The 24,404-nt window shown below is 40.6% G+C and overlaps 1 protein-coding gene across 7 annotated transcripts in view; it reads right to left on the bottom strand.

The window, feature by feature from the left end:
- LOC122541001 (CYFIP-related Rac1 interactor A) overlaps positions 1-24,404 on the bottom strand; it is a 215,828-nt gene that overhangs the window by 124,659 nt on the left and 66,765 nt on the right. For 5 of the 7 annotated variants that reach the window (XM_043677442.1, XM_043677451.1, XM_043677434.1 and 2 more), the window contains exon 2: positions 18,220-18,307. The exons of the other annotated variants lie outside the window; for them this stretch is intronic. The gene's annotated coding sequence lies outside the window, so the exon portion shown is untranslated. The remainder of the gene's footprint in view (positions 1-18,219; positions 18,308-24,404) is intronic. 7 annotated transcript variants of the gene reach the window in all.

The raw sequence follows: 24,404 nt of genomic DNA, 5'->3' as shown, positions 1-24,404 counted from the left end.
TTGTCGAATGCCTTACTGAAGTCCATATAGATCACATCTACTGCTCTGCCCTCAATCTTCTTTGTTACTTCCTCAAAAAATTCAATCAAGTTTGTGAGACATGATTTCCCACGCACAAAGCCATGTTGACTATCCCGAATCAGTCCTTGCCTTTCCAAATACATGTACATCCTGTCCCTCAGGATTCTTTTAATCCAGGACACAGAATTGACTCAGACCGCTATCAAAGTCCAGGTTGGCAGGGGCTGGTGGCATGGCTTTCTGTGGGATTAGATGGTCAGACACCTTCCACTCAATCAGCAATCCTGGTCCCCGCCTAATGGTTAAATGTGTTTCCTTTTGAGCCCTTGTGTTCAGAAATAATAATGGGACACTGTCATTATTACTGAGCACATAGTGCCCAGCTGGGTTTTTGTGCTTGGTGCCAGCGATACGAACACAATGACCCCAGCAGTGGGGAGTGCTTGTGCATCACCAGCAGTGTGATTCCATGAGATGGGCAACAAAAAAGCTCAGTTGTACAATTAAGGAGTTGAACAGCAGAAGATCGTGAGAGGAAAATCCTTCTGAGCCATGGTGGACCAGATACCATGAATCTCACTCAATAAAACATTAACTGAAAATGGGAAATTCTGCCTTGTGCAGTTAAAACATGTGACAGCCAAAACTTTGATTACCCTGATTCAGAGGAAGCGGTGTTTCTCGGGAAATACTTGAAAATGTGCGAACATTTTTTTCAAATGGGGAAATGATAAACAAGACAATCTTAATTGGGGCTTTATGCAGAATAGAGTTTTACGGTACAGAAAAGTCCATTCAGCCCACATGTTGCACTGGTTCCGGAAAGAGCTACCCAGCTAGTTCCAATTCCCAGAGCTCTCTAAATCAATCACTTTCAAATATATATTCAGCTACTGTTTGAAACCTCCTGTGGTACCCACCTCAATCACTCTCCTTGGCAACACATTACAAATGCTAACTTTAGCACAGCCTGTCATCCTTTCCTCTTGTTTCCTCTTACCTTCATTATTCCAGCTTTAGCCTCTCTCCTGCATTTAAGATACTCTTCGTAATTCCCACCACTATTAATATTCTGGTATGCATCACATGCCTCCTTTTTCTTCCTTATTTTCTCATTGCTATCCTTAATCATCCAGTATACACAAGCTTTGGATACCCAGTATTTATTTCTCATGGGCATGCCTCACAAAAATACTATAAAAAGTGGTATTATAAAGTTATAACAGTGAAAACATTCAGCTCATATCCAAATCTGGGTAAAAGCTGACATTTGGTGCAGGAGGATTGATCTTCCCAAGCTCAGCCATCAATGAAGTACTTTTTGATAGAGTGCAGTTAATTGACAGCAATATTTACTTTTTGAACAGTAGAAAAGATTTATAGGGTGCTCAATAGCCCAATTCAATTTAGCCTGCATTTTGTGGGTGAACTTTCCAATGGGTGAGGCAGTTGAAACTCACCAGGTGACAAAATAGCAGGATTGACAGAGCTGTGAAACTGACTACTTGGAATGCCATTAAATGCAGAAAAGGATCAACTGCTTTTTTTTAAACCAAGCTGGAAAGCTTTTGCTTAAAGGGCTTGTTCTAAATGTGAATTTTCACTTCTTTGGAATGAAAAGAATGCCTGAAAAGAATGAATGCACAGCACTTTGGGGAAAAGGCAGGAGAGAATGGGACAATATAAGTTGCTTCAATGGAGAGCAGCCCACAGACATGAAGGACTGAAATCACAACTCCAGCAGATAAGTGGAAACGTGCAGAGGTTACCAAAAGCATTTCATTATTCATTACATCTGCTAATAGATCCAAAAGCCTCAGGTTTACAGTGTTAAACTAGGTGCTCAGCATGCTTGATGTAAGCAGCAAGGGAACAACAGAGACACAACATTGTGCACTAGGGCCAATAGGCCACTTACAGTGATGCAAATTAGGTTGTTTGCCTACAATGTCATTGGACTTCTCTTTAGTGTTCCCTCTACAAAGCATTCATTTAGAATTGTTTGGAGGGACAAAAGGAAAATATGAAAACGAGAATATCTTCCAGCGCTCCTATCCCATTCCACCTTGCACCAGAGATAGAAAACTGACGACATTGATTGCTGGCAGTGCCACGCAATGTAATTAAAGCCATTATAGCACATCAATGAACTTAGATCTCAATACCTGTTCGGCAGTGCTGTATGCAAGGAACGTAATCAGTTCCATGAAGATAAATACATATTCTCAGTAATATGCAAATGTTTGAAACTTCTAACAAACAAAATTTGTATACCTAGTTTGGTCTAGAATTAGGCCCCAGTAATATGCATTGATTTAGATGTTGATACAAACATTAATCTGAGAGTAACTTTCAAGAACCCTCATAAATGAACGTGGAAATGCACAAGCTGCTTATCCAAGATGCTCTCTATCTTCAAAAGCTATTTCCTGATTCTCAATGAGAAGGGATTTACCAGAAATAAAGCCTTCATTTTTGTAGAGAAAGCAGAGAAACTGAGATAGTTATCCTTTAAGAGAATATCAACCAGGAAATAATAAAGATTTTCAGACTGGAGGCCGGTTACAAGTGGAGTGTCACAAGGATCGATTCTGGCTCCACTACTTTTCGTCATTTGTATATATATAAGTGGATGTAAGCATCGGAGGTATAGTTAGTAAGTTTGCAGATGACACCAAAATTGGAGGTGTAGTGGACAGTGACGAAGTTTACCTCGGATTACAACAGGATCTTCATCAGATGGGCCAATGGGCTGAGGAGCGGCAGATAGAGTTTAATTTAGATAAATGCAAAGTGCTGCATTTTGGGAAAACAAATCTTAGCAGGACTTATACACTTAATGGTCAGGTCCTAGGGAGTGTTGCTGAACAAAGAGACCTTGGAGTGCAAGTTCATAACTCCTTTAAAGTAGAGTCGCAGGTAGAAGGCAGCATTTGGCATGCTTTCCTTTATTCCTTCATATGTAAATTCCAGAACTTTCTTAAAGTTACATTCTCAAGTGAACTTTAACAATGGGTGCCATGTTGGCCCAGAAAATGCATTGAAGGTTTGAGGTACCCTGTGTGAGGCTGTCTGTACCACAATGTTCAGACTGATTCTCATCTAAAAAGGGATTTACAGAATCTTACATGGATTCATGCAGTTTTTGAGCAAAATAAAATGTAATTCTGCAAGTACAAATTCACCTCAAACTTGTATGTGTTAACGCGCGCATGAGGGGCTGAGACTGTCTGTATGTGTATGCGTGTGAGTGAGTGCGTAAAGGGGTACAAGTCTGAGAGGGTGTGTGAGAGAGTGTGGAAGTGTACCTGCCACGTACAAGGTGGGAGGTGTCCCCATGTGTGATGGTGGGGCACCTCTCACAATGTATATGTCAAATACTCATGCGACACAGCCAACGCTATCTATCTCATACGCTCAGGCAAGGATGCCCTGAGAGGCATGGTACATGGATTAGGCCCAGCAGAGGCTACGGCAACAGATGAATGGACACAGCGTAACAATGAACAGACAGGAGTGTTCCCTCCCAGTCAGAGAACACTTCAACAGTCTGGGACATTCGACTTTGGACCTTCGGGTGACCACCCTCCAAGGCGGACTTCAGGCAACAACCCAGTGGCTGGGCAGAGGCTGATGACCAAGTTCATTACCCATGGGTATAGCCTCAACCGGGACCTTGGGGTCATGCCACACTACAGGTGACCCCAGTGCCAGACACACACACACACACCCTCTCAGACTTATACCCCTTAACACGCACACGTACACATACGCTCTCATTGACACTCAAACCCCCGCACATCTGCATGCACGCACACAAGTTTATGGGGTGGATTTATATTCTCAGAATTACATTTTATTTTGTTCAAAAACTGCATGAATCCATGTAAGATTCTGTAAATCCCTTTTTTAGATGAGAATCAGTCTGAACATTGAGCTTTTTTTTTTAAGGAAGGCGGAAAGGTGTACTTGATGGGAACAGATTCAATGCTAACTTCCAAAAAGAATTTGATACATACTTGAAAATGATTTTTTTAAGATTATGAATAAAGAGAGGGAATGCAACTAATTGAAAACTTCTATTAAAACTTGGGCCAAATAGCCTTGTTCTATGCTGTAGGATGCTAAAGATTGTCATATCGTTCTGAATTCCACTGTCATGAACCTGCGGGGGCAGGGGGCATTTGGTAAATAAATGGTTCCTGAGGTTTAATATTTTGAAACCAACAAGGTATGAATGTATGAGTTTAGATTTTACTTCAGAACTTTTTTCTGAGAAGCTCCTCATTTATATTAGATGTAAAACATAAGCAAAGCCTCAGGACACAAACTGGGGACAGGAATTGTAAATGGGAATCATTTAACTTAATTGAGTGAAGGAATTAAAGGTAATGTCTCATACTCTTAGAAGACCATAGAGCTGTTCTCTCATTAGAGACAACTGGTGGTTGTTTAACCCGAGAGTCACCACACCTCAGGTGAGGAGAGGGGTCGATAAGGAGAATCCTTCAAAATAATCTCAGCCGGTGAAGGAATTGAACCCTCCCTGGTGGCGTTATTCTACGTCACAAACCAGCCATCTAGCCAACTAAGCTAAACCGACCACCCTTCTGAGCTAAACTGACCTACGGTTGTATTTCCTACCTTGTCTAATTTACTGTAATTAACCTGCTCTAATCCACCGACGCTGCCACACAGCTAAAAAAGGCGATTATTAAGAAACTCCTTAAGCTGTTCAACTTTGATGTTAATCTGAATTTCATGAGCTAGCATCTGCAGGATGCAGGCTTTAGCAATAATCATCCTTTGCAATATAATAGCATTTACTGCCATGGATATTAAAGTATCAACTCCCAAGATGCCTTATTTTATTACACTGCACATAATGAAAAGGGAGAGATCTTCCATCAAAATTTAAATCATCATTTTTGCATGAAAAACTCTTTGCATTCAAATGCTCTTTTATAGATTTCAAATCTTAGACAGCATGCAAACAAAAGCTTAGAGTAAAGGTTTTACCAAGTCAACTCTTCAGCATTACACCAATGATTGATTAAAGAAAAGGTCTAAGTATGCAAATACCGAAGAATTCTGAGAATTCCTTAGTCAATTTTTTCGGGCCAATTTAGAATAATTTATAATTTATGTTTCTCATCATTGGAAAAGGTACCTGGAAGCAAGGGGTCAAACGTCATATATTAATTTCAGATAGTCATGTTTTATTATGTTTTTCACCTAAATTAATGAAATTAAGTCTCACACTATCATGACCGTAAGATTCCAATCTTAAATAACTGACAAAATTGGCTTAAACTGTCTCCTGTGGATCAGAACACAAATGCAAAGCTGACTCTAATTTGCCACTCATGGTATTCCTGCTTAGGATTATGAGTAAATATAAAAGGTGCTGTGCTGATGTCAGGGTCAAATACTTTGTTTGAACAGTGCTAAAAGAACTTTATTCTGTCTGCAGTGTGCCATTCCTGAACGTCAAACATTTGATGCTGTCTGCAACTTCCTGGCACCAACATCCAAACAATATAGTTAAACAAAGGTTCTTTTTTCTACTTCTGCAATGAGATATCTTTCAACTGATCCATTTGTAGTTCCCTATTCATCCCCTTTTCTGCATCTGCAAAGTCAAGGCTGCCTGTCTGCCATCTTGTGACAGATCAGACCAATGCTTCTCCCACGAAGAACAAGGAGGACCAAAGGTCATCATCTACATTCCCCATAATTTCTGTCCTTCACCAATAATTGGTAAGTAACAACCCAAGCTAAACCCTAACCTTGCAACATCAGTATCCTGTTTGACTTAACCTAAGGTCTGATCTCAATTCCACTCTACTGCAGAGGTTACCAACATTTCTACATCCACCACTCAGTTCATACACCACTGAAACCCTACATTTGTACTCTTGCGTATACTTTAGTAATACCCACGGTCAATTATTCCAATGCGTTTCTTTCTGCCTTCCCACCATCTATTTCTTAACTTGAAAACACGAATATCCCGATACTTCCCTCATCATCCATGACTCGAGCCATTGTCATTGAGCATGGAAACAAATCCTTCAGTCCAACTAGTCCATGCTGACCATGTTCCCAAACCAAACTAGTCCCACTTGCCTGTGCTTCGCCCATACCACTCCAAACCTTTCCTATTCATGCACTTATCTAAATGTCTTTTATATCTGCATCCATCACTTCCTTTGGCAGTTCATTCCACACCCGAACCACTCAAAACAAAAAGTTGCTCCTTGACTTTTTAAAAAACTTTCTCCTCTCACCTTAAAAATATGCACCCTCGTTTTGAACTCCGCCCCCCCACCCCCACCCCACCCTAGAGAAAAACACCTTGCTATTCGCGCTTTTCCAGCAACACATTTTCAGCTCTGATCTTCAGCATCTGCAGCCCTCACTTTCTCCTCTATTAGGTCACCCCTCAACATCCTACATTCCAGTGAAAAAGTCCCGGCCTATCCTATTTTTATAACTCAAACCCTCCATGCCAGCACCATCATGGTAAGTATTTTCTGTCTACTCTCCAATTCAATAATTGGGGCAGCTAGAAGGGCAACTAGAACTGCTCTCATTACTCCAGAAGAGGCCTCACCAACATCCTGTACAAATTTAGCTTGACGTCCCAACTCCTGTACTCAAAAGGTCTGAACAATGAAGGCAAGCATGCCAAATGCTTTCTTAACCACCCTGTCTACCGGTGATGCAAATTTCAAAGAATTATGTACATGAACGACTAGTTCTCTCTATTCTACAATATCACTTGGGGCCTACCATTAACTGTATAAGCCCTGACCTTGCTTGTTTTACCAAAATGCAACACTTCGCACATACCAAAATTAAACCCATTCCTCAGCCCATTAACCTAATTGACCAAGATCTCTTTGTAATCTTTGATAACCTTCGTTGTCCATTATACCACCAATTCTGGTGTCATCTGCAAACTTACTAACAGTGTTTCCTATATTCTCATCCAAATGAATCATCATAGAATCCCTACAGTGTGGAAACAGGCCGTTTGGCACAACAAGACACACCAACCCTCCGAAGAGTATACCAACCAAACCCAATCCTCTACTCTACGTTTACCCCTGACTAACCCACCTAACCTACACATACCTGAACACTATAGACAATTTAGCATGGCCAATTCACCTAACCTGCAAATCTTTGGATTGTGGGAGGAAATCGGAGCACCTGGAAGAAACCCATGCAGACGCAGGGGGAATGTGCAAATTCCACACAGACAGTTACACAGAGGCTGGGTCCTGGCACTGAGGCAGCAGTGCTAACCACTGAGCCACTGTGCCTCCCCAGTACCAATGGTCTATAAGTGACAAAAGTGGACCCAATACCAATATTTGTGGAACACCACTGCTCACAGGCCTCCAGTCCAAAAAACAACCCTCCACCACCATCCTCTTTCTCCTACCATCAATCCAATTTTGTATCCAATTGGCAAGCCAAATCCTATATGATCTAAGTTTACAAATTAGTCTACTAAGTGGAACCTTGTCAAAGGCTTCACTAAAGTCCACATAAACAACTTATTGACCTGCACTGGTGGGGGCATTGGGTGCCACTCAAAACCTAGAATTCTTGTTCTTTGCTTCAAATCTACTCCTATGACTCCAGTCTCTTGTGCACATCTTTGACCAATCTCTCCTAGGAGGAATTATCTATTATTTGTTAGGCTTCTGTGACTTACCTAAATGTTTCTCTATGCTGAAGGAGTTAAAGAAATGCAGATAATTGCTCCAAAAAACTAGCTTAACATTTTTACCTAGTTTGAGTAGCCACAGATCCACAGCACAAAACTGGTTTCAATTCAACAATAAATGGCAATCTTATACAGATTCAAGCTGACTGATGTAAGATATGTACAAAATGTAAAATTGATGCAGTAAGGAGAGCTGTACTGAGGTAAGGTCCAACAAATCTGTAGAACAAGTGTTGTTATATAAAGTATTGAACAGGAAAGACCTGTCATTTATAATCATAACGCCATCTCCCTAACCAGCATGTCATTATAGAGTAAAATTTAGAAAATTCCCCTTTTGTGACTCAAAGTAACCCAAGAGGCCACACTGTCCCAGATTTATCAGACGCAAAATCTATTTCTGGACAGTGATCTTCTTCCCAACCAGAAGCTGAGCCGGTTCTCCCTTAAAGATACACAGTGATTCAATACTCATTACAAAAGCTAGCAAAATGTTTTTAAGAAACCTTTTGTACTGCTTCTGTTTAAACCTATCCCATACAGTCAGCAATATTTATAGCTTAGCTTGAAATATCCAATTTGACAGCATGCTGCTATTCTATCTACAGTTATCAGAATTGTCAATCTTAGTGAAACATAAAGAAGAAGCAGTTCACAGGTAGTGTGGGCCTGCTGCCATGCAGTTGTTAGCATGAACAAACAATGCTGGGAGGATGCCCAAATTGTAACGATGCTTGGCAGTTAAAGTGGAATAACTATCACCTACAAACTAAAAGCATGCTGTTCTGAACCTAAATTTATCACACATCATTAATAACAAGATTTCACAATTTTAGAGGCCAGAATTAAGTTTAGCTTGTCCGATTCTGAACCGTGAGTAGAGCTAAACTGAATGCTGTAAAAAGAGAGGCCTAGCAAAAGGTGGGCTATACATTTAGATAAACAATTTCTTACTGGAAGAATTGTTTACATGTATTAATACCAGTACCTGTAAAGTGTACACTGTTAAGGCCTATGCATAGATTTATTTTCACAAAAACAAATTCCAAAATATATTATGAAATACAACATGACACAATAAACCTAACTAAGTGATTGAGACACCTCGACCTAAAAACTGATTCCTGGTCTGAGCAGAGTTAGAAAATTTCAGAAGAAGCAACAGTAAGGGTTCTGGAATTAGTGTTAGTTGTTAAGAATTGGACAAGTGGCAAAATGGTTTATATTGTTGTTTTTGATACCTCCCATTAGGGCAAGTGTAATTGAAGGGTAAATCCATGTCAATGCAAATGAGGGGGCTGGTCCAACGATAAAACTATCATGCGAAAAGAATTATGCTGATCCAGAGCAGTCAAGTTCATCCAGTGTAGTGCAGGGACTTGTGATAGAAGAGTTCTGTAGGACAAGTTGAGCAAAGCAGCATCAGCAAACATTAAAACAGATAAATAACAACAGCGCTGAAGGAACTCAAGAGGCAAGAGAACAGCATCAAAAACAGGATAGAAAAATAACAAAAGGAAATCTAAGGTTGTTTCAGTTCAAAGGTTCAGAAGAATACAAACTGAATCCACAGAACAACAGCTTGTGTTCATAAAGCACCTTTTACTAAAGTAAAAGATTCTAAAGCACTTCAAAAAGGTAACTCAGGCAAAATTTGACATTGAGCCACTTGTAGACACAGATGACCAAAAGGGCTGGTCAAATACATTGGTTAAGAAGCATCGTAAAGGAGAAGACTGAGTTAGAAAAAAGGAGAGAGGTCAGCAGAAAGATTTATATAGTTTGTGCCCAGGCAGTTAAAGACACTTCTGTCAATTCAAATTGGGGACTCACAGCAGTTTAACGCTGAAAAAAGTGATGAGACCTCAGAGTTGTGGCTCTGGAAGAGGTTACTTGGACAGGGAGAGGTGTAGTAATGGAAGGACTAGAAAACAAAGATGAACATCTTAAAACAGGTACTGTTGGGCTTTGACTCAATGGACATCAGAGATCATGGGCTAAAGTTTTGCTGGAGTCAGGAAATAGGAGCTGTTTTCAGGTCAAAATTCATCTCTGGGAGGAAGCATGCACTCCTGATGTCGATAGTTCCACCCTTTCCACAGTGTTGCCCCTCAGTGCTGCTACCCCAATTCCAGTTGCAACCTTTCATTTAGGCAAATGGCTGTCTTACTGTGATTGGAAAACTTGTCCTCTGTTCTTCTACCACACTGATGTCAGAACAATTTGTCCTGCCACATGCATAGCTCAAAAGGGTACCAACCCACCAGGTGCAGAGTTCCACTTTGCTCCCTGATCTTTTATTAGGGCAGGTTGATGCCCTCAAACGACCATGACTGGCTCCATTGACGTCTCTCCACAGATGCTGCCAGACCTGCTGAGATTTTCCAGCAACTTCTGCTGTTGTGACTGGTTGCACAGTGTATGCACCCCACATTAAGTTGTTCAGAAATTGACAGCTTCTGAAATTTAACAAGGCATTAGTGAGGACTGCAGATGCTGAAGATCAGGGTCTAGACTAGTGATGCTGGAAAAGCACGGCAAGTCAGGCAACATTCAAGGAGCATGAAAATCGGCATTTCGGGCAAAAGCCCTATTCCTGATGAATGGCTTTTGCCTAAAACGCCGATTTTCCTGCTCCTCAGATGCTACTTGACCTGCTGTGCTTTTCTAGCACCACTCTAATCTAGCTTCTGAAATTTGACTACTACTTTAACTATTCCACCTTTAAATATTCTCCTTCAACAAGTTTTCAAATTAGTTAAATTGCCTCAACTGGGAGAAGTGATGCCTGTATTTGCACCCCTACTCCCTGCCTTTAGGTGACTAAAAGGTTAACCTCCCAGTAGTGTTAAATGAATTAGGATTGGATATGAATTGCACAGTTCTAAACTAACTCAAGATTACAGTGGGTGCAAAATGAGATGCCAACTAGGAAAGCACTAGAATGGAGGTGCCCTCCCCCACTCACCCATTGTACTCTATGCTACTTTCTCCCCACCCCCACCCTCCTCTAGCTTATCTCTCCATGCTTCAGGCTCATTGCCTTTATTCCAGATGAAGGGCTTTTGCCCGAGACGTCGATTTCGCTGCTCCTTGGATGCTGCCTGAACTGCTGTGCTCTTCCAGCACCACTAATCCAAGCACTAGAATGGGCAAGTTTGGAAATAACAAAAGGTATGAATGAAGGTTTCAGCAGCTGATAAGTTAACAGAGGAATTATAATGAATATCCAATTTTACAATTCATTAGGATACATGATCTGGTACAAAGAATCTGGTCAACAGATCTAAAGTATTAAGATATTAAATAGTGGCCTATGTCCATTGTGTAAGGCCATAGAGGACAATATTGAAAAGTAAACAGTGGGTTATCTCTAAGCATCTTGATGCCTATACCTGTCTCAGTGAAATCATTCATGTACTTTCCTAAAACAAAATGGAAAATTGGGGATAATGAGTTTAAATCATTATCACAGAGATTCCAGATATGCCACATTACCCTGTGGATAGATGGTAGGACCATTTCCTCAGCATTGGAGATTTGGGTTTTAGTTGGGTGATTTCTCACCAGGACAAAATAATTGAACTCCAGGATTGAGAAGAGGATGACTCTCCTGGACATCAAGCCAGCTCTGACCAAATGTGTCATCAAGGATCCTGAGCAAAGCTGGAGTCAATGGGAATCAGGCTGATACATCACATCACTACTGGTTGAAATTATGTCTAGCATAAAGAAGGTTGCAGTTGTAAGAAGTTGATCACTTCAATCTCAGAATGCCACTACAGGAATTCCCTCAGGGTAGTGTGCTCGGCACAACCATCATCAGCAATTTCTTCAATGACGTTACCTCTACCTTGATGTAAGAATGGTGTAGTAGGAAGTGAGGACTGCAGATGTTGGAGACCAAATTCGAGGGTGTGATGCTGGAAATGCACAGGCCAGGCAGCATCAGAGAAGCATAAGAATCAACAGTTCTGGCCTTGAAATAAGAATGCTGTACTTTGATTTCGGGGGCAGAAAGCATTCGGCAAGGTGCCGCATCTCAAAGATCACTGTACAAAATAAGAACCTACTTTGTAAGGGATAACATTAGTATGAACAGAAGATTAGTTAGTTAACAGGAAATACAAAGATGGCACATATGCATCATTTTCAGATTGGAAAAATCAAAGAGGAGGATACAGGGATCAATGCTGCAGTCTCAGCTATTTTCAATCTACTTAGATGAAGAGACCAAATGTATGGCAGCTAAATTTTCTGATGACAAAGTTATCTCTTGACTCCCCGTGTCTGTCCACCATCCACAAGGCATCAGTCAAGGGTATGATGAATGGGTACATCACCAAGAACACACAGGAAGCTGAACATCAACTTGGCCCAAACAACTATTTTATCCAAATGGTTAACAAGGTGACTGTGCCATTGACTAGGCCTACATCTATAGCCCAGAGGACAGTTAAAAGTTAACCACATTGCTGTGGGAATAGACCAGGCCAGACCAGGTAAGGACAACAAATTTCTTCCCCTAAAGGATTTTAGTGAAGCAGGTGTATATTTACAACAATTGAAGTGAATATAAGGTGGTCATTAGGCTAATTTTTAAAAAATTCAACTTTTTTCTGAATTCCAATTTTCATCATGTGCAACAGTGGAACTTGAACTTTTGTCTTCAAAGAATGAATAACGAAAAACAAATTGCTAGAGAAATTCAGCAAGTCTGGCAGCAAGATTCTGGGTAATCCAAGATGGAGGACAGGAAAAAATTGTGGCTGTAAGAGCTGCTCCTATTTTGAGGCATTTTCAGTGTTGGAGGCGAGTTCCTCAAATTCGTGGAGTGCAATTGCTGTTTTATATGCTGTTGCATTGTTTTGGAACTTTGGGGGGGAAAAAAAAAACAGCAAAAAAACAGCACTTTAAAAAGGATGACAGACAAAGGTAATGACTACATGGTCACAGAAAGAAACCTACAGTGCTGTCTGACACAGCAGTGAATTTGCACAGTTACGGTCTTTGCTGTTTGAGTTCAAGTATCTCTGGACATCGGAGTGCATCTAGAAAAAAAGTGAGATTCACAGCTGACCTTGAAGGAACCTGAGAGAGAGAGAGCTCACAGCACAGGAGTAGTTAAGTGCATACTTTTTAAGTGTAATCTTGCTGTAAATCTACAAAGTAAGTAGAGTGGATCCTTTCTTGATTATATGTTTCATTGCAATCTGCCTCTTGATTAAATTTTAAAAATATTAACCATAAGTACTCAAGTTAGGCTGGAGCAGTTTTTAAAGAGTTGTAAAGCTGGGCTGTTTTCTGGGTTTGTAGATTGTGAAGGAGCAAAGATGGCCTTTAGTAGAGTGCTGTACTCTTCCTGCCAGATGTGGGCGATTAGGGAGAGCTTCCATGTTACTGATGATTAGTGCAGGAAATGTGTTGTGAATCCCATCATATGGATCAGTTGGAGCAGCAGTTAGAGGCAATAAGGAATTTACAGGAGCTAGGTGCAATCTGTTTGCCTTGTACAGGTCACAGCTACCACAGAAGAGATTTCAATGATCCAAAAAGTGAACCCTTCTTCTCTGCACCAGCTCCTCAGCCATGCATTCATCTGCTGTATCCTCCAATTCCTACTCTCACTAGCTCGTAGCACCAGGAGTAATCCAGATATTACTAACCTCAAAAGATCTTCTTTTATAAATTCCTGCCTAACTTTATAGGATTCTCCCTCAGAACTTTATATGATTCTCCCTCCTTTTCCTTTCCTATGTGGTCAATTCTAGTTTGTACAATAATCTCTTACTGGATGGCAGTTGTGGGAAGAGAAGAAAAGCCACAGATGCAGTCAGGTAAATGGATTAACTCCAGGAAAGATAGAAGAGGGAGGCAGGTAGCGCAGGATTCTCCTGTGGCTATCCAAATCTCAAACAAGTATGCTGTTTTGGAAAATGTTGGGGGCGATGGACACTCATGGGAATGTAACACGAACAGCCAGGTTCATTACCTTAGAGCCATTCATCAGGAAAGGGCTTCATGCCTGAAATGTCAATTGTCCTGCTCCTCGGATGCTGCCTGACCTGCTGTGCTTTTCCAGCACTACATTTTCGACTGTGATTCCAGCATCTGCAGTCCTCACTTTCTCCTCCATGGAGGCAGGCAGGGACAAAACAGAGAACAAAGTAGGACTGAGAAATTAAACTGCATTTACTTCAACGCAAAAGGCCTAACAGGGAAGGCAGATGAACTCAGGGCATGGTAGGGAACATGGGACAGGGATATCATAGCAATTACAGAGACGTGGATCAGAGATGGACTCGACAGGATTTACATGAATTTGGAAAGGCAAGGACTAATTTGGGAGAGTCAGCATGGCTTTGTGCATGGGAAATCATACTCACGAACTTGACTGAGTTTTTTGAAGTAATAACAAACAGGATTGATGAGGGCACAGCAGTGGACGTATGGACTTCAGTAAGGCATTCAACAAGGTTCCTCATGGCTGACTGGTTAGCAAGGTTAGATCTCAGAATACAGGGAGAAATTGGTACAGAACTGGCTCAAAGATAGAAGACAGGGAGCGATGGCGGAGGGTTGCTTTTCAGACTGAAGGCCTGTGATCAATAGAGTGCCACAAGGATCAGTGCTAGGTCCACTACTTTTGGTCATTCATATAAATGACTTGGATGTGAGTAGAATAGGTATGGTTAGTAATTTTTCAGATGACACCAAAATTGGAGATGTAGTGGACAGTGAAGAAGGTTACCTCAGATTACAACGGGATCTTGATCAGATGAGCCAATGGGCTGAGAAGTGTCATATAGACTTTAGTTTAGATAAGTATGAGGTGCTGCATTTTGGAAAAGCAAATCAGAGCAGAAATTATACACTTAAATGGTAAGGTCCTGGGGAGTATTGCTGACCAAAGAAACCTTGCAGTGCAAGTTCATAGTTCCTTCAGAGTGGAGGTGCAGGTAGATAGGGTAGTGAAGGTGGCATTTGGCACCCTTTCCTTCATTGGTCACAGCATTGAGTATAGGAATTAAGAGGTCATGTTGCGGCTGTACAGGACTTTGGTCAGGCCGCTTTTAGAATATCGTGCGCAATTATGGTCTCCTTCCTACTGAGGATGTTGTGAAACTTGAAAGGACTCAGAAGATTTACCATGATGCTGCCAGGATTGGAGAATTTGAGCTATAGGGAGAGGCTGAATAGGCTGTGGCTGTTTTCCCTGGAGCAGGGGTGGCTGAGGGATGATCTTATAGATGTTTAATAGACGTATAAATCATGAAGAGCAGGGATAAGGTAAATAGTCGTGGTCTTTTGCCTGGAGTGGGGGAGTCCAGAACTAGAGTACTTAGATTCAAGTTGAGAGGAGAAAATTTGGAAGGTTCTTAAGGGGAAACGTTTTTACACAGAGGGTGGTGTATGCATGGAATGTGCTGCCAAGGGAAGTGGAGGGTGGTCCAATTACAACATTAAAAGGAATCTGGATGGGTATATGAATAGGAAGGGTTTAGAGGGATATGGGCCAAGTGCTGGCTAACGAGACTAGATTAGGTTAGGATATGCAGTCGGCATGGAAGAGTTGGACCGAAGGCTCTCGGTTTCTGTGCTATTCATCTCTATGACTCCATTTTTCTCTCCACAAATGAAGTAGTATTTTGAGACTAATAAGTATCTTATTTTGAGTTCAATTCTAAATTAATTCAATGTCAAACTCAAGATGTTAATTTTATTTCTCTTTCCACAGATGCTACCAGACCTGCTGAATTTCTCCAGCAATTTCAGTTTCTATTTCAGATCTCTAGCATCTACGGTACTTTGACTCATGTTCTGGATATAAAAACAAGTTTTCTGCATTTAGTCTAGTGACATCACCACACCATAAGTGTTTCTCCACTTAACTGGTACTCATCCATTACTTTCAGCACTCACTCCTTCAATCACCAAAGCAGTGTGTGCCATCTATAAGATGCAATGTCAGAACTCCCAAGGTTTCTTGAATAACACCTTTCAAACCTGCAACTTCTACCTTCCAAAAGAACAAGACAGCAGAAATATGAGAAGCCCACCACATGCAAATTCCCCTCCAAGCCACACATGATCCTGACTTGAAACAATATTACTATTCTTTCACTGTTACAGATCCAAACTCTGGAATTTCCTTTCTAACAGCAAAGTGGATGTTAACTACACCATTTGGACTCCACAGTGGAAGATGGCTTACCACCACCTTCTCTCAGGCAATTAAAGGCAGCTAATTCTCTTTTCTCAAGGTTCATTGTCACCAATCTTCATCAGGAGTATGCTTCCCTCTGGTATAGACATTGAAAGGCTTGCTGCCCACCTGTAGACAATCTTAATCAGTTGGCATCCAAAGGAAACATTGACATCATTTTTGGAACTTCTTTATGCAGATGGCAATGCCAGCTCCGTACTCTCAGGAAAAGAATCTTCAAGCTTCCTAAAAACCCTTTGCAGATGCATAGCAAAAACAAAGAATTGGTCTCAGCCTCAATCTCAAGTTCTTTATCAACACGTCCCAGGGCAAGATTTGGTCTATCCCTCCAAATACATCCCCTATAGGAGAAGCCATTTCACATCGAAGGCTGTCTACATTCAATTTCAATTCTGCACCCAATCCATGAGCACCACTCTCAACATCCTAAGAAAGAGTCATCGATGACCACAAACATCTGTGCTGATACTACTGTTTGCATTTAAGGCAGTCATTTTTTCAGCTCTTCTGTATGGCTCCGAAACTTGGACTGCATTTTTATGCCACTTTAAGGCTGTGGAAAAATACCAATCAACTCAGATTTTCCACATTACCTGGGGGCATACTAACATCAACGTCCTTGAAGCACCTAATAAGCACCAGCATCGAGGACATGATCATTTACAACCAACCTCACCAGGCTGTCCATGTGCTGAGGATGCCTGAGTTTCGATTGCCGAAGCAAACTTTCTTCACTCAGCTCAAGGAACGCTTTCAAAAGAGAGAAAGGGCACAAAGGAAGTGCTTCAAAGACCCTCTCAAGGCTTATCTCAAGAAATCCAACATGGATGTTAAATGCTTGGGAGACATTCAGAAGAAACTGACATGAAGGAGCCTTTTGTCTGAGGGACGCAATTCTTTGAGAATACCTGTCGGTAAGAGGAGACCTAGAAGGGAGCCGAAGAAAGGAAAGCCAGTGATCTCTCGACCAATTCCACCTCCTGGAAACACAGGCCAAGTTCGCAGTCAGATTGGGCTCATCAGCCATCCAACGATCCAGAGAACTCATGATCATTGACACAACTTCCTAGGTGGATAATCATGCCTGTTAGTAAATTATCACCACTGAAGACTTGCTTTTTGTGATTCATGCATAATGAATCCTAAATCCCTCTGTTGCAGATGTCTGCAGTCTCTCTCTCTCTCTCTCTCTTTAAATAATATTCCACACCTCTATTCTTCCTGCCAAAATGGTCATAATCTTACAGTTTTCCATGTTATATTCCATCTGCCCAATGCATAAAAAGCAGCGATTGGAAACTGCCTGCTTAAGTTAGATAGCTTAAAAGTTAAAGATTGGAAGCATCGAATCTATGCTTTCAGTTTGATTCAATCTTAACAATAATGCAGCTCTCATGGAGAACGAATTGAAGAAATCAAATATGAGCAGAGTTCTAGCTGTCACAAACAGTACAGAATTTAAAAAAAACTGTGGGCGGGGAATGTGGGAAGTGACAGAATGCTATAACTAGGTGGCCTGAACTTGTAGAATGAGTTAAACCATATTTGTTACGTAGGGTAGTGTTGTAAGCAATAGGAGTGAGAAAAATAACAGTGGCTAGAGTTATAAGGAAGAAAAACTCAGCAGGGAACTGTTAGACTGGAAAACATCTCAATAACATGAAATAGTCTGCAATTTAAAGCAGATACAGTCTGTCCTGCAAAGACAGCAGCAGCATGCAAATACAATACAGAACATTACAAACATGGTATACATAAAACACCAGGAATATAAATATGAAAGTTATGGTTTATCATTCTGTAGGTTATTTTAGCAAAGCAGTATGGCAGAGTTACACGTGATAACGAAACAAAAAAAAAAATGTTCATTTCTGATGAAGAATCTTCAGACTCGAAATATTAACTCTGCTTTCTTCCCACAGCTACTGCCATTACAGCGGAGTTTCACCAGCAATTTCTGTTTTGGTTTTAAAAAATAAACAGAATGCTGTCAGTGCTTTCAAATGCTGCAAATAAACTGGATTTTGGCTCCATAACAAATATGAAACAACTTGCATGCAATAAAATAAAATGAAAAATTTAAGCAACAATTGGTTCAGCCAATGAATGCAGACATTGCATGTTGTTTAGTCATACTGCATCGCATGCGAGACAACAGCCTGAAATGAAATTGACAGAATACATCCTTTTTAGACAGTCTAACGACTTCGTAAATTAGATCGTAGCATACCTTAGTTCAAAACATGAATGGTTCTTGGTCGCACCACTTCCTGGCTTGCTGTGTTTTGAATAATTGCTCTCAAAAGAAAGTTTCACACCTGTTGCACAAGACACACATGCAAAAACAAAAAGTCTTATTGCTCTTCTGAAAAGAATATTTCAAAACAAAACACTTGTAAGTACCAGTTAAATATATAAAAAGTTTTGCATATTTTAAAATTAAAGTTTCGTTTTTATTATGTATTTTCTCATGAAGGCAATGTTTAAACTGACATATTAGCATCACCAACATTCAGTTAGCTCCAGTGAGTATTTGTTGTGTGGGAAGAAAATGCAAGTAGGCAATTTCAACATGAAGAATAATCAGGCAATTCTAAGCCCAGGCGAGTTTTACTGATGCAGCAACAACTTATTTATATATCATTTTTTACGTAATGAAACATCACATGGCACCTCACAGGAGCATTATAAAGCAAAGTATGACAACTAGCCAGAGAAGGAGATATTATGTCAGATGAGGAAAAAAGTTTGATGACAAAGGATGTTTTTGAGCTTCTTAAAGCAAGATGGAAAAACATAAGGAGAGCATTCCAGAGTTCGGTGTTAAAGCAACCAAAGGCACAACTAGAAGATGCTCTAGAGGCTTAAAAAAAACTGAAGGGGGATTCAAGATGGCGGCAACCCAGTAGGTCTGCTTTTGCTGAGCTCTGCCCCAGAACCCAGACAAAATGGGGCACTCAGCCAGCCCTTCACTGTGTAATTTGTTTAAAAACAAGCCTATTTTGCTCCAGTTCTAAACAGTTTGGTGCAGTTTAGAAGTGACAAAAAGGAAAGGACCCCTCCCTCCCCCAAACAGCAACAGCTCATCTATGACCACGGTGTCAGCCTCCACAGCTGTTCCGGAGGGCTCACCTGCAGAGCAGAGTTTGATCTCGGAGTTTATAAAACTCAGAGAGAAGATTGATGTATTGATGGAGGAAACCTGGGCCAGGCGGGAATCGACGTCGATCATGCTGCAGATGTATGACCTGGAGATTGAGTCTTGGGCAGCATGCAGGGGTCGGAGCAACGGGCCGCACCTTCCGAGACCGTTGTTGAATCTTCAGTGAGCTGGTCAGGCCTTGGAGGAGCAGGTCGACAACCTCGAAAATCAAGGTCGTCAGAAGAATATCCGGTTGCTGGGGCTTCCGCAACAGAAGGAAGGCAGCCACTTCCTTTTTGAAGCAATGGCTCCCACAGTTTCTAAGGTTGGAGGTATGCCAGGTGCGGGTCAAGCAGGCCCACTGGGTCGCAGTGCACAGGCCCAGACTGAACCAGCACCCCTGCCCGGTCCAAGTGCAACACTAGCATTATAGAGACAAGCCAATGATGCTAGAAGCCTCTAGAGCACTGGCGAAGGATACCCAGGCTATGGTATATAAAGGATCAAGAATTATGTTTTTTCAGGGCTTCTCACCGGTCATGATTCGCAAGAGGAAGGCTTTTGAGGAGGTAAAAATGCGGCTGAGGGACCTGAATATTCAGCATTCAGTGAGATATCCATGAACACGGTGTTTCAGCCCCGGAGGGTCCGTGTTCAACTTTGATTCGCCGGAAAAGGCAAAGGACTTGGATGCTTTAAAATAGACTGATTGGCCTGAATTATAATGGACAATTATTTTGTTCTGCCTCTTTTGTCTGTAATTTGCCTGGTTTACCTGGTTGTTGGGGGGTGATCTTGGTTTCCCTTTTAATATATGTCAGGATTACAATTTTATTTAATTTTCTTTTTATGGTATTGTTCTACCAGGAGTGCCTAGGGTTACAGAATGGAAGGGACGAGTTGGGTACCCACTTTTTTCTTTCTTGTCATAAGATACTGGTGTTTGTTTTTCTTACTTGGTGGTGTCTGGGGTGGGGGCATGGTTCCAGCGAGAAGGAGTCATGTTGGGATTAATGAGTGGTATGAGCGCCCCCTATGGACAAGGGGGAAAGCCTCCTTTCAGTTACATTTTAGGTTATGTTGTAAAAGTGGTTGTTAGTAATTTCGATTCAGTAGGTTTAAAAATGCAATTTCCAAAACTATGTGAACTGTTTATAGTTCTCACTTGGCGCACGCTATCAGTGGGGTTCTTCCTCCCAGAGGGTCTCGGACTGTTTCGGACGATCATGGCTTGCCATTCGTTTAAATGGTGCACCTGGAATATTAAGGGGAGTCATTCCCCAATCAAGAGAAAAAAAAAGATACTGCCAAGCCTTAGTAAAGAGGTCGACGTAGCCTTATTACAAGAGACACACTTAACCGATAAGGAGCATTTGAAGGTGCAACAGGGAGGATTTGGCCAGATGTTTTTTTTTCATCTTTTAACTCGAAAAATAGAGGAGTTTCTATTCTCATCCGGAAGAACCTCCCATTTCAAATGCTAGGCCAAATAAAGGATACGTCCGGGCAGTTCATTATACTTAAAGCTTTAACACAAGAGTAGTAGTATGGGATTCTGAATGTATTCTGTCCCCTGGCATATCCCTTTAAATTTGTAACAGACGCGCTCTCTAGATTGATGGACCTTTGGGTGCGCCATACAATTATAGGGGTGACTTTAACCATAATTATTAACCCCAAGGTGGACAGGATGCCTAGGGGTCTTGCAGATATGTCTCTGCAATCTAAGCAGTTGGTGGACTTGAACAGCGAGTTGGGGTTGATGGATGTATGGAGATGTCTTCACCCCGAAGGTAGGGATTTCATCTTTTATTCTAATCCATGATCCTGGCACCAGGAAGGCAACACACCATTCTCTGATTTTTCATTGTTGGCCACAGAAACATCTGTCTGTGCCTCTAACTAGTGTCCCCTATCACAATCGATCGCTTAGAACCCAAAGTACCCCTCAATACATTAGAGCCAGTCACGATACTAAAAAATATGGCTGTTCGTGCTACTTTATCCTGAGTCCATCATCCTCTATGTTTTCCAAATCAGCATACTTATTTGAAATGAAGACACCTGTACTACCTGCCTATCCTTCCTACCTTTCCTGAAGTTTGTACATTCCTCTAACTGCTGCTCCAACCTATCCATGTGATATGATATTGTGCAATGTTTAATTAAAACCTCTCTCAAAAAAAACTCTACTGATAATATTTGGAATGGGTGTGGCATGTGGGGTTTATCAACTAAAGCAGACCAAAGGAGAAAATGCAGTGGTCAGAGTAAGATTCTGAAACTCTTTGTATTTTATTGTCCAAATTGATCTCGACATTGTTACAACTACTGCATGAGTAAAATGGTTTTTAATGTTGCATCCAGAACTTTACACACATCTGGCAAATTTATGCCATCACTTATGTGCAAAAATGTCATGCTGCTCAATGCAGAACAGTCAAAGCTGATAATTATGTAGCAATCACTGAAATCTTCACATATGTATATTCATCACTGTTGGTACTGTATCCCAGGTAACTGAGGACAGAGTAGAGGGAGGAAGTTTTCATGTGCTTTTCATTCCAAATTAATCATCAGCTGCCTGCATGATCAAGCAATTGAGAAGCATCTGCTCAAATATGAAATGCATGGTAGGCAGATGTGGAATGAATACACTTTTGAAAGGATGCTGCTGCTGAACCTTTAGGAATCCAGTCCTTCAAATTAGTCAAATTAGCTAATCTTAGATTTGTTTTTGGGAAGGGGCATCAACTATATAGGTAATCAAGAGTTAGATTTGGTTTTAATCTGTAATGCTTCCTGCCTGACAATCTAAAATTTCTGACTGTCAATGTCAGTGTGAGCAGAGTAACTGCTTGTTGGAAGTTCAGACAGCTGGGTCCTCTGAGGAAGTAAGACATTAGTAAGACGTACTAATGGTGATACATCCAGTCCCCAACTGTCCAGATGTTGAAAGATTTGGACCAATGAAAGCTAATTAAAACAGTCAAACATGGTTTACTAACTCTAGACTTTGGGATTATGGGTATAGAGGGGTGGATGGGAAAGATGGAAAATTTGAGAAGTCTTCCTGATGTAATGGCTTTGAATTGCAATATGCAAAACTAACACAATGCGACCTATGCACCGCCCTCACCCCCCCCCCCCCTGTTTTCCTTCTGAAGTCTGCAGTGCCAAAACGCAGCACACACATTCTAACTTAAAATGACTTCACTTCTCACCTTGATATTTAAAGAACATGTATATTTTGTCACAACAAGCTGTTTAAAAGAAACACAATGAATAAATTATTGACTTCTGCCTATAGATAATGCATATAGATAATTTTTAAAAATTGAAGCAGTTTTCTTTAAACCTTAAATGATCAAAGAGGGCAGGTGAAGATTATAATGGTTGTTCAATTCCTCCTTATTAAAATATATGCACTTGTGCTCACATCTATCCACCAGCCATCCCTAACCACCCACAGTATAGCTCCCAAGCACAGAAACAGCTAAAGGACTATTTCTTATTAAATTCATGCTTAAGTGCCTGATGAAATGTGAGTTTCTATGACAACTTGCTAGAGGAAAATATACTGCATGTGTGGGCATAGAAAAGGGTGTGGGGATGCGGAATAGTCTTTTTTATTTGAATGCTTAAGGTTTTCTTAGCCAATATTTACTGTAATAGATTTTATCATCAATAGATCTATTGAGGATACTCTATACGCAGCAACTTATGGATGTGAAACATGCATACCACCACTTGTTTGCATATTCAATCATTCGTTCTTTGTATCATTTTCTCATATAATTCAGCATTTCATTATACCTCCTACATAACTATGTAAATGAGAGCTCTGTTTGACCTCAGCTACACAATTTTGGTTCAATTTCATAGTTTCCTCGCAATGCTGTATTCATTTTTAACATAAGGCAACAGCACAATCCTTTACGTTGTGATTCACTGATGATGTCATTCAAAGATCCTGAAAAATTACCAACTTTAGCGTGAACAGTCATCAACATTACATAAATAGCAGAACTGTGGAGTACTTTATAGCAGTCATAAAATGCGAAAGGTTAAGTTTAAAATGCATTATCACAAGAGAAGATCTTCAGTGTAGAATTAAAAATTGTGCCAACATCATGCCAAAATTCCTAATTCAGAAAAAGTATTATCCATCTAAGCACTTTTTTTGCCTCAAAAGGCACCATTTAGCCACTTCTATGCAAGCAATATTCTTGTAAAATATTGTCTTCTGCTTTAATTCATGCAGCTCTATATTGTTATTTTGATCATTTTAATCCACTTCAAACATAAATCGAACACATGACTGCTGAGTAAGTACCACCTCAAAAATGCACATTGATGATGACAACAACATAATGCAGCTTCTGCCCTTCATTAAACTGAGAAACTAAATTACATGAAAACGTATGGTGCCCCTAGCTTTCCAGACATTTTATTTCAATAGCCAGGAACTTGGAATGTCACAAATTGGAAAAGCTGACCTCGGCACCCCTTTGCCCAATCTACATTTCAAGTGAGCAAAATTAAATCAAAAACAGTGTCTCTCAGTGTCAGGCCTAGAACAGTTAACTCAGCTGTAAGATGAATCCTTGTCACAATTCTAAGCAGTAAATAAATCCAAGACAAATGAATCACCAATTTGTAGAACATCTTCAAATTCTTTACGAGATTTTTACGACATATGCATGTTTTATTTCTGACCATGCCATGACTATTAACGAACAAAAATTAAACAGATGAAGCATCACAGGTCATATGTCTTTGTTAACAAAGAACTTACAATCTCCAACTGCAAACACTATAGTTTTCACAGATGAGGTCAAATGAAATTGCTACAGAGAATTCCAATCTTTAGGTCAAGCTTTTGATTATTCAACTATCAGCAAAAAAATATGGAGAATCCACCACCAGAAGTTTGACAATATACATATTGCACTGTTTTCTGACATCAGCAGGACCAGTGGTAATATTCATCTATAAATGACATGATTTTTCAGAGACGTATTTCTGTGTTTTCAATCAGATGCAAATACAGAACAGAATCCCTTCCTTTAAGCGGTGAGAAATATACAGTCCTTGGCTTGGAACTACAGCATTGCCATTAAGAGGATAGGTATGGTGTTTTTTGTAAGCCACATTTGTAAAAAGTGCTGAGAATATATTCATAACATGCTACAAATTGAGTTTTTTAAAAATTAGATTAGATACCCTATAGTATGGAAACAGGCCCCTCGGCCCAACAAGTCCACACCAAC

This window comes from Chiloscyllium plagiosum, chromosome 3 (genome assembly GCF_004010195.1).
Source record: "Chiloscyllium plagiosum isolate BGI_BamShark_2017 chromosome 3, ASM401019v2, whole genome shotgun sequence".
Taxonomy (NCBI): domain Eukaryota; kingdom Metazoa; phylum Chordata; class Chondrichthyes; order Orectolobiformes; family Hemiscylliidae; genus Chiloscyllium; species Chiloscyllium plagiosum.
This window is presented reverse-complemented; position numbering and strand designations above follow the sequence as displayed.